The following is a 7,166-nucleotide window of genomic DNA, read 5'->3' on the forward strand; positions in this document are numbered from 1 at the left end:
GGAGCTTCATGTCCTCTTTTCCAAGGTTCTCCTCCTCCAACTTATTGGTCAACAACTAAAGAGTGGTTGCTGCTATATGCATCACTATAAGAGTGAACTTAGAGAAGAGGTTGAATCCCTTCTCCACCATCATGCACCTATCCTTTATTTCTTAGTGTTCCTTGCGAGTAATAGGTTCATTCTCCTTGGTTCCCAACTTTAGGGTCTTGCTACAATTTTCCAAGGAGTTCCTCTTATCCTGTACATCAAGATTGTTAGCCTATCCTTTCAGGTTCTCCTAGTCCTTTTTACTGATCGAATATGAAATAATGTTTGGGGAGGCATTGGTCATATTTGGATTCTATTGGTTGATAGCAAAAGGCATGATAATGGTGGTAGAGACATCTATGGGGTCAAGGGAGGGGCCCTTGGTAGTGTTATCGGCCTCAAAGTTTTAAGTTACATCAAGGGTGTCATCCCATTTCCCCACATCTTTATCCTTCTCTTCTTTCCCCTTATCCATACCTTCCCTTGAATTCTTATCACTCTCCTCAGAGCTGGTATCTTCCTTTTCTTCTTCCTAAGAGCAACTGGCCATTTGTTTGTATTAGCCTTGGGTATTAGCAATTCTTTCTGACCTTCTTCTATTCCCACAAATTTCCTTATCTGAGTCCCCAATTTCATTCTCCACACTCTTGTCCATTTTAATTTTTTTGTTGGGAATTGGCTTGAGGGCTCAATTTTTGTTTTTCCTACCCTTAATATGGGTTTGGCTTGGTGAGGGTTGAGGTGTGGGGGCATAGCTACCACTAGTAAATTTCAAATGTAAGGGGGGCCAGAGGGGAGGATGTTATCAATGGCTTTCACACGAGGAGGAAAGAGGGCCAGGTGAAATTGGAAGAGGAAAAACATGAACCCTTGGTGGAGAATGGTGAAATAGCCCCTTTTTCTTCTTCTCTCTAACATCTATCATAGTATCTTAAAAGGTGTGCATTAGAAAGAAAGGAATACAAAATAAATTCCCTAGTGCAAAAATGGTTAAGAAGAGGGAAATGATAAAAATAATACACACTATGTCTACCATCTACCATCAGATACTTCATTATCATCAAACACACATCATCCTAGGGCTACAAAATTTTGTCTCTCCTAAAGCCACCATGGTACTGGTTAGGAGCCTCATTCTCTTTAAAGAAACTTGACATACTCACCTCATCTGCCACCTTTGTGATTTTTTTCCATTTCCTTCCCTTCATATCAAAGCCTATCACCATAGCAATAGACTCTTCATTCACCTAAAAATAAATTCTATTTATAGTCGCCCACCTATCCTTCTAGGTAGAAATGAACTATTGTGAACAATTTTCATCATACCTAGCCATGGTTTGCATTTAGGGGACAAAACCTCCTTCCTTTAGCATTATCCAGGTGGCTTGCCTTTTGGAGAAATCCTCCAACTTTATGGGCTCTAATATATTAAGGTCTTCACCCATGGAAACTTTCTCCTCAACAAAATCTCCTTCCACAATCTCAGTAATTCTCATTTGCACCTAGAAAATTGTCAAGGCGTGCCTAAAAATGGAGCAACCAACAGTTAAAAACTTTCATTTTTCAGTTTTCATGAGCCTATGAATAGAAGAATGCATAGGCTAGTTTGAAATATCATTATAGGGAATTTGAGGATTTCACACATAATACCATAATGATATGGCCTTGGTATTAATGAGAACTTTCCCCATAATAATGCCATAACACCAAACAATAATGGCATTTATTTTAAAGCTAGTATTATTTATTAATTCACCTTTTTCACACCCTTTCATGATGCAATCCATATATTTTCCTTTTTCAAGACATCTTATCAATATTATGGTGACCTTGGCTATCATAATAATAGCAAGCCCACCAAAATTATCCATTTTCAAAAGTTGGAAGGTCATCAAACCTTATTTAGTGGGGTCTTTTCCCTACAAATGAGGGAATTTACATTCTTGGGTAGCAGTTCTACACTTTTCCAACTTTTTATGTTCACAAACTCAAATCCACACCCAAATAATGTGTCTTCCACCACATTGCCTTTCCTATAAGTGTGTTGTAAATCATAGTGATCCAATTTTGTAATATAAAGCCATATGTCCCCTAGAATGTGTCACAAGGCCCAACCAAGCTGAGCAGAACCCTTAATTGAATCAATGATGAGTTTAGAGTCTCCCTCAATGGTAAGTCTTCTAACCTTCATCTCCACCATAATTTTTAGACCCCAAAGTAAGGCATTGGCTTCCACCACATTTTTGGTTCCATGGCCCAAGTTTCCTAAGTAGGCAACCAGTCACATAGCACACCACTAGCTTCTAAAAGCCCCTTATGCACTACCCTATCAAAATTCAACTTTATAGTCATACCAATGGGGGAATCCAACACATTTTTTTTGGCAACCACTTTTGAGTTGTCAAAGTTATGGAAATTAGGGAGAACATTCCATCTCTCAACAATATCCTACTCCTTCCACCTTGGGGGTTCTTTTGGCACTTTGAATTTTGCTACCATAACATTCTTAGTAATGAGCTTTCACAAAATCTCTCCCACAACCTCCTCACCATTTTCCTCCTCATGAAAGACTTGATTATTTCTCTCCTTCCAAATTTCCTAGTAAACATGTGGGGGGAGGAGATTCCAAAGGATTTTGAGGTGGGGTGGTAGAATGGGCAACTCCAATTCTCCACAAATTTCTCCATTCTTCTATTCATGACCCAATCTAATGGGAATTATTTCCAGATGTAGGACTAGACCTTTAGGGTATAGGGGAATTCTAGAAAGAGGTGGTCAGTGCATTCCTCTACCTCCTTGCATAGATAACATCTATTGGAATTGGTAAGCCATGCCTTTGAAGGTTATCCATAGTGAGGATTTTCCCATGCATTATAGTCCACCAAAAGAGGTTCACTTTTGGAAATAACTGACTAATCCATATCTTTCTCTAGCTTATCAAGGTCTGATCATTTTTGAAGATGAGGTAGTAGGAAAAATTGATCTTAGAACCAACCATTCATCCACATATCCCACACCACCTCATTTGACTAGGCATGCATAGGAAGTAAATGGTGGCTAATTAGATCCTCCAGCTCTTTGATCAGGGAGTCCTTACTATTTGGTATATCCAAAGTGGATAAGCCTTTCCACTTCCCATGATCATCAAAGAGTCCACCACCTTCTCCCCAACCATTCTTTTTAGATGTTCCTAGAGGCCACTAAATTTTCTATAAATGAGAGGTTCCCCCCATCCAATTGTCCTCCCAGAATCTAATTCTTTTCCTATTCCCAACCAACCATCTCACACCTTTCCTTAGAAGAGACATATTTTTGAGAATGTTATTCCAGTTCTTAGACCAACTAGGCAGATCATTATTGAGGAGGTTATATCTAAAGTGAGTGTTGGAAAGGTACTTAGCCTCACAATTCTTCCCCAACTGATCTCATTTTCCACTAGTCTCCACCACACTTTTTTGAATAGAGCCTTATTCATACCAACAATTCTTCTTATGCCTTGTCCCCCTTTATCCTTGGGTTTACACATAATCTCCCAATTTACAAGACTCCATTTTTTTTTCTCCTCCATGCTAGACCAAAGGAATTTCCTTTACACTCTTTCAAGTTTGTCTGCCATGTGCTAGCTAATCTTGAAAATTGAGAGAAAGTAGATGGGAATTCCCTAGAGCACCACACCAAGGAGTTGCAATTTTCTTGCATTGTTGAGCAACTTGCCCTTCCACATAGCAGGCATTTTTGGCATTCTCTCAAGGATAGTGTTCCTATTGGTGGTAGAGACCTCCTTTGTGGTTAGAGGAAGCCTAAGGTAAGTGCCTACAAGGTTCTCCAATTGACAACCAAGGATATTGTTTACCTTAACCTGCAAAACCTAATGGGGTGTTAAAAAGCATATCTTGCTTTTAATCAGGTTAATTTTCTTACCTGAGCAATTCTCATAATTAGAGAGGAGGTTCCTCCATCCTTTAGCTTCCTATATGGAGGACTCACTGAAGAGGAAGGTATCATCCACAAATTGCTAGATAAATTCAGGTGTCAGAATGGTAGCTAGTTGAATACCTTTTAAGTTACCTAACATGACCATTCTACAAACTATTGTCCTTAACACTTCAACTACCATGATAAAAAGGTAAGGGGAAAGAGCATCCCCTTGTCTTAAACCCCTACCCACCTCAAATTTTTCCTAGGTATTTCCACTGAGTAGTACCTCAAATTGGGTGGTTTTCACCATAGTTTTTCTTAGATTCACAATGTCCCTCCTAAACCCAACTTGTTCCAGGACTTCATAAAGGAAGGTCTCACTGACTTTATCATATGCTTTAGATATATCAAGTTTTAGAGCCATACTCAAATTTCTACATTTCTCCATGGAGTGGATGATCTCATGGGTGGAAATCATAACATCTAGAATTTGATGACCCAGGATGAACCCCTTCTAAGGACTCCCTATAATAATATCTAGGAAGGGTTTAATCCTATTGACTAGCACCTTGTAAAACACTTTATAAATGGTAATTCAAAGGTTGATTGGCCTAAAATATCTTATAGTTTTGGGGGACTAAATTTTAGGCACAAGTACTAAAAAGGTTTTATTGATCCTTCTTAGCAATTTCAAAGTTCTAATGATGTCTCTAGTGGCCCAAATTAGTTCATTTTTTATCACTTCCCAAAAATGTTGGAAGAAGGCTGGCAAGAATCCATCTAGGCTTGGGGTCTTAAAGGTATTCATAGAGAAAACAACATTCTTCACTTCCTCTTTCAATACTTTCCTCTTTAACTTATCATGTTCCTCCATCCCCAACATTTTTGGGATGTTATCAAGTATACTTCTCCTTTCACCATCCACATCTAGGGAGGTGACCGTGTTATGTTTTTTATGTTTTGAAGTAGATCTATGGAAGAAAGAGGTGTTTCTATCACCTTTTGTTAGCCAAGAAATGTGAGGCCTTTGCTTCCAAAAAAATATCCTCCTTGATATTATTTTTCTTCAACTTCTTCGTGTAGATATCCTCCTCCAATGTGGTCACCTTTCTATCATCCCAATCTTCCATGGAAGTTTGCAACCTTTTGAGCTCCTCCTCAACATCCTACTTAATTTTAAACACATCTCCAAAGGATCTTTTATCCCATTCCCTAGCATTATTTCTTACATTATCTAGTTTCTACATCAGGCATTGGTAATGTTGCATCGGAAAAAACAAACCATTAACAAGACATATAAAAGAGTATATTACTCAATTGGGAGAAAATTTTGAGATTGTAATGTATTCTTACTTTGATGAATTTAAGCAAAGGATGAAAAGGAGAATGAGGATAACTAAAGAATTGGTCATAAAATATTATAGTGGCATATTTTTTATTGTGGATTTGGACAATGCTTTTGTACAGGCAATGAAGATGAGGAAGGATTGGTTATAAGGTTTTGATTATGAAATACATAGTAATGTAGTGAGTGCAAACATTGTTGCACTACTCAAAGAAGAGATAGATGCCGAGGTTGAACCTTTTGGCAAATATAAAGAAGTTAAAGAAATGATAAGTATAAATATAAAGATAGCTTCTAAGGAAAAGAAAAGGAAAAGAATGATAGAAGATATAGATGCTAAACTAGGCAACCTAGGCAAGGGAAAAGAAACATTATAGTTGACACAAGTTCTTGATGAAGATGAAGAAAAAGACAATGGTGATTAGGAAGAGGAAGAAGGTGACAAGGAAAAATCCCTATTTTTTGTCATGCCACCGATCAAGAAGGCTCAAGGAACTAAGAAGAAGTTGGCAGTGATACCCCTCTCTCCTTTACCACCAAATAAGCCAAGGACTAGTGTAACTACTAGTGCCAAGTAGACTACAAAGTGGAAAGTAGTAGAGAGTGTTGAGCTTCCAAAATTTGTCTAGTTTTGTATTTGTAAAATATAATACACTAGAGAATGATGATAGAAATAAAATTGAGGAGGCTATGGTAGAAATGATCTCAAATTTCAAACTAGCTCCTAGTGAAATAGAGAGATAGATACCTCAAGATCTACATGATAGATTGAAGATAATATGTGAATAGGAAGAGAAGGAAGAGAAAATGATTAGGACTGACACATTGGTCAGAGTAATGCCTAATCTATCCTAGGAGGAAAATGATACATTTTTGGAGTAGTAGAGAAGTTGTTTTGTTCCAAAATATATAACATTTTTAAGTATTACTAAAGAAAGAGGACATCGTGGAACAACAAAGAAAGTTTCTTTGGAAAAGGATTTTTGGGTTATCAACAAAGAGAGAAATGATAGACACTGTAAAAATTGAAGATGATTACAATAGTGGAGAAAGTTTAGGTGTGTTGAGTCCACAAGGAAACATGTCCCCTATACAGGTTGACACCCCTAACACTCCATATGTTAAGTAGTCAAGGCTCATAGGTATAGAGGTAGATGGTGAAGACAAAGATACAAGTGTAAATAATAAGATTATTTCAACACCTCATATTGAGAAAAGAAAATAATCGAATAAAGTTGAACCAAGTGTGACTATTGTTGTCTCAAGCATAGATGCACAACCACAACTGAGCGGTGACACCCCTTCACCAACTCCTAAAGAAGTACCGAGAAGCAACAATCCTTCACCGAGTAGAAAAAGAGAAATAAAAGATGTTTCACTAGATATTGAAGTTAGTCTAGATGAATAATTGAAATGCCACAACTAGACTTGGGAAATATCACCTTGGAGCAAACAATTTTTCTATAAGAAGTTTTGGTAAAGAAGAAAAGGGAGGAAGAGTTAAGGAGAGAGCTTAAGAAGAAGTAGGTATTATATGATGTAAAGCATATTTTTATTGATGCTTTTGAATTTCAAAATTTTGATGAAGATGCACCAATCATCAATGAGCTTGTAAATATAGTTGATCAAGTCAATGCTAGAATTTTGGAGACAAATGAGAAACTAATGGATTGGTCAACACGAAGATTTGAAAATAAGGTTGTAGACAAAGTTTCCATAACCATTTCCAAACAAAAAGTGCAACTACAAGAGAGATTACGTGTTATGATTGAGCTAATATAGAAGATACAACATTTTTACATAATATTGTCAAATGTGCCAAGATTCACAATAACATCCAAGAAAAAATAAATCAAATTCAGGTTGACATGAAGAG

This window comes from Cupressus sempervirens, chromosome 3 (assembly GCF_028749045.1).
Source record: "Cupressus sempervirens isolate cs-2001-9-10 chromosome 3, ASM2874904v1, whole genome shotgun sequence".
NCBI lineage: Eukaryota > Viridiplantae > Streptophyta > Pinopsida > Cupressales > Cupressaceae > Cupressus > Cupressus sempervirens.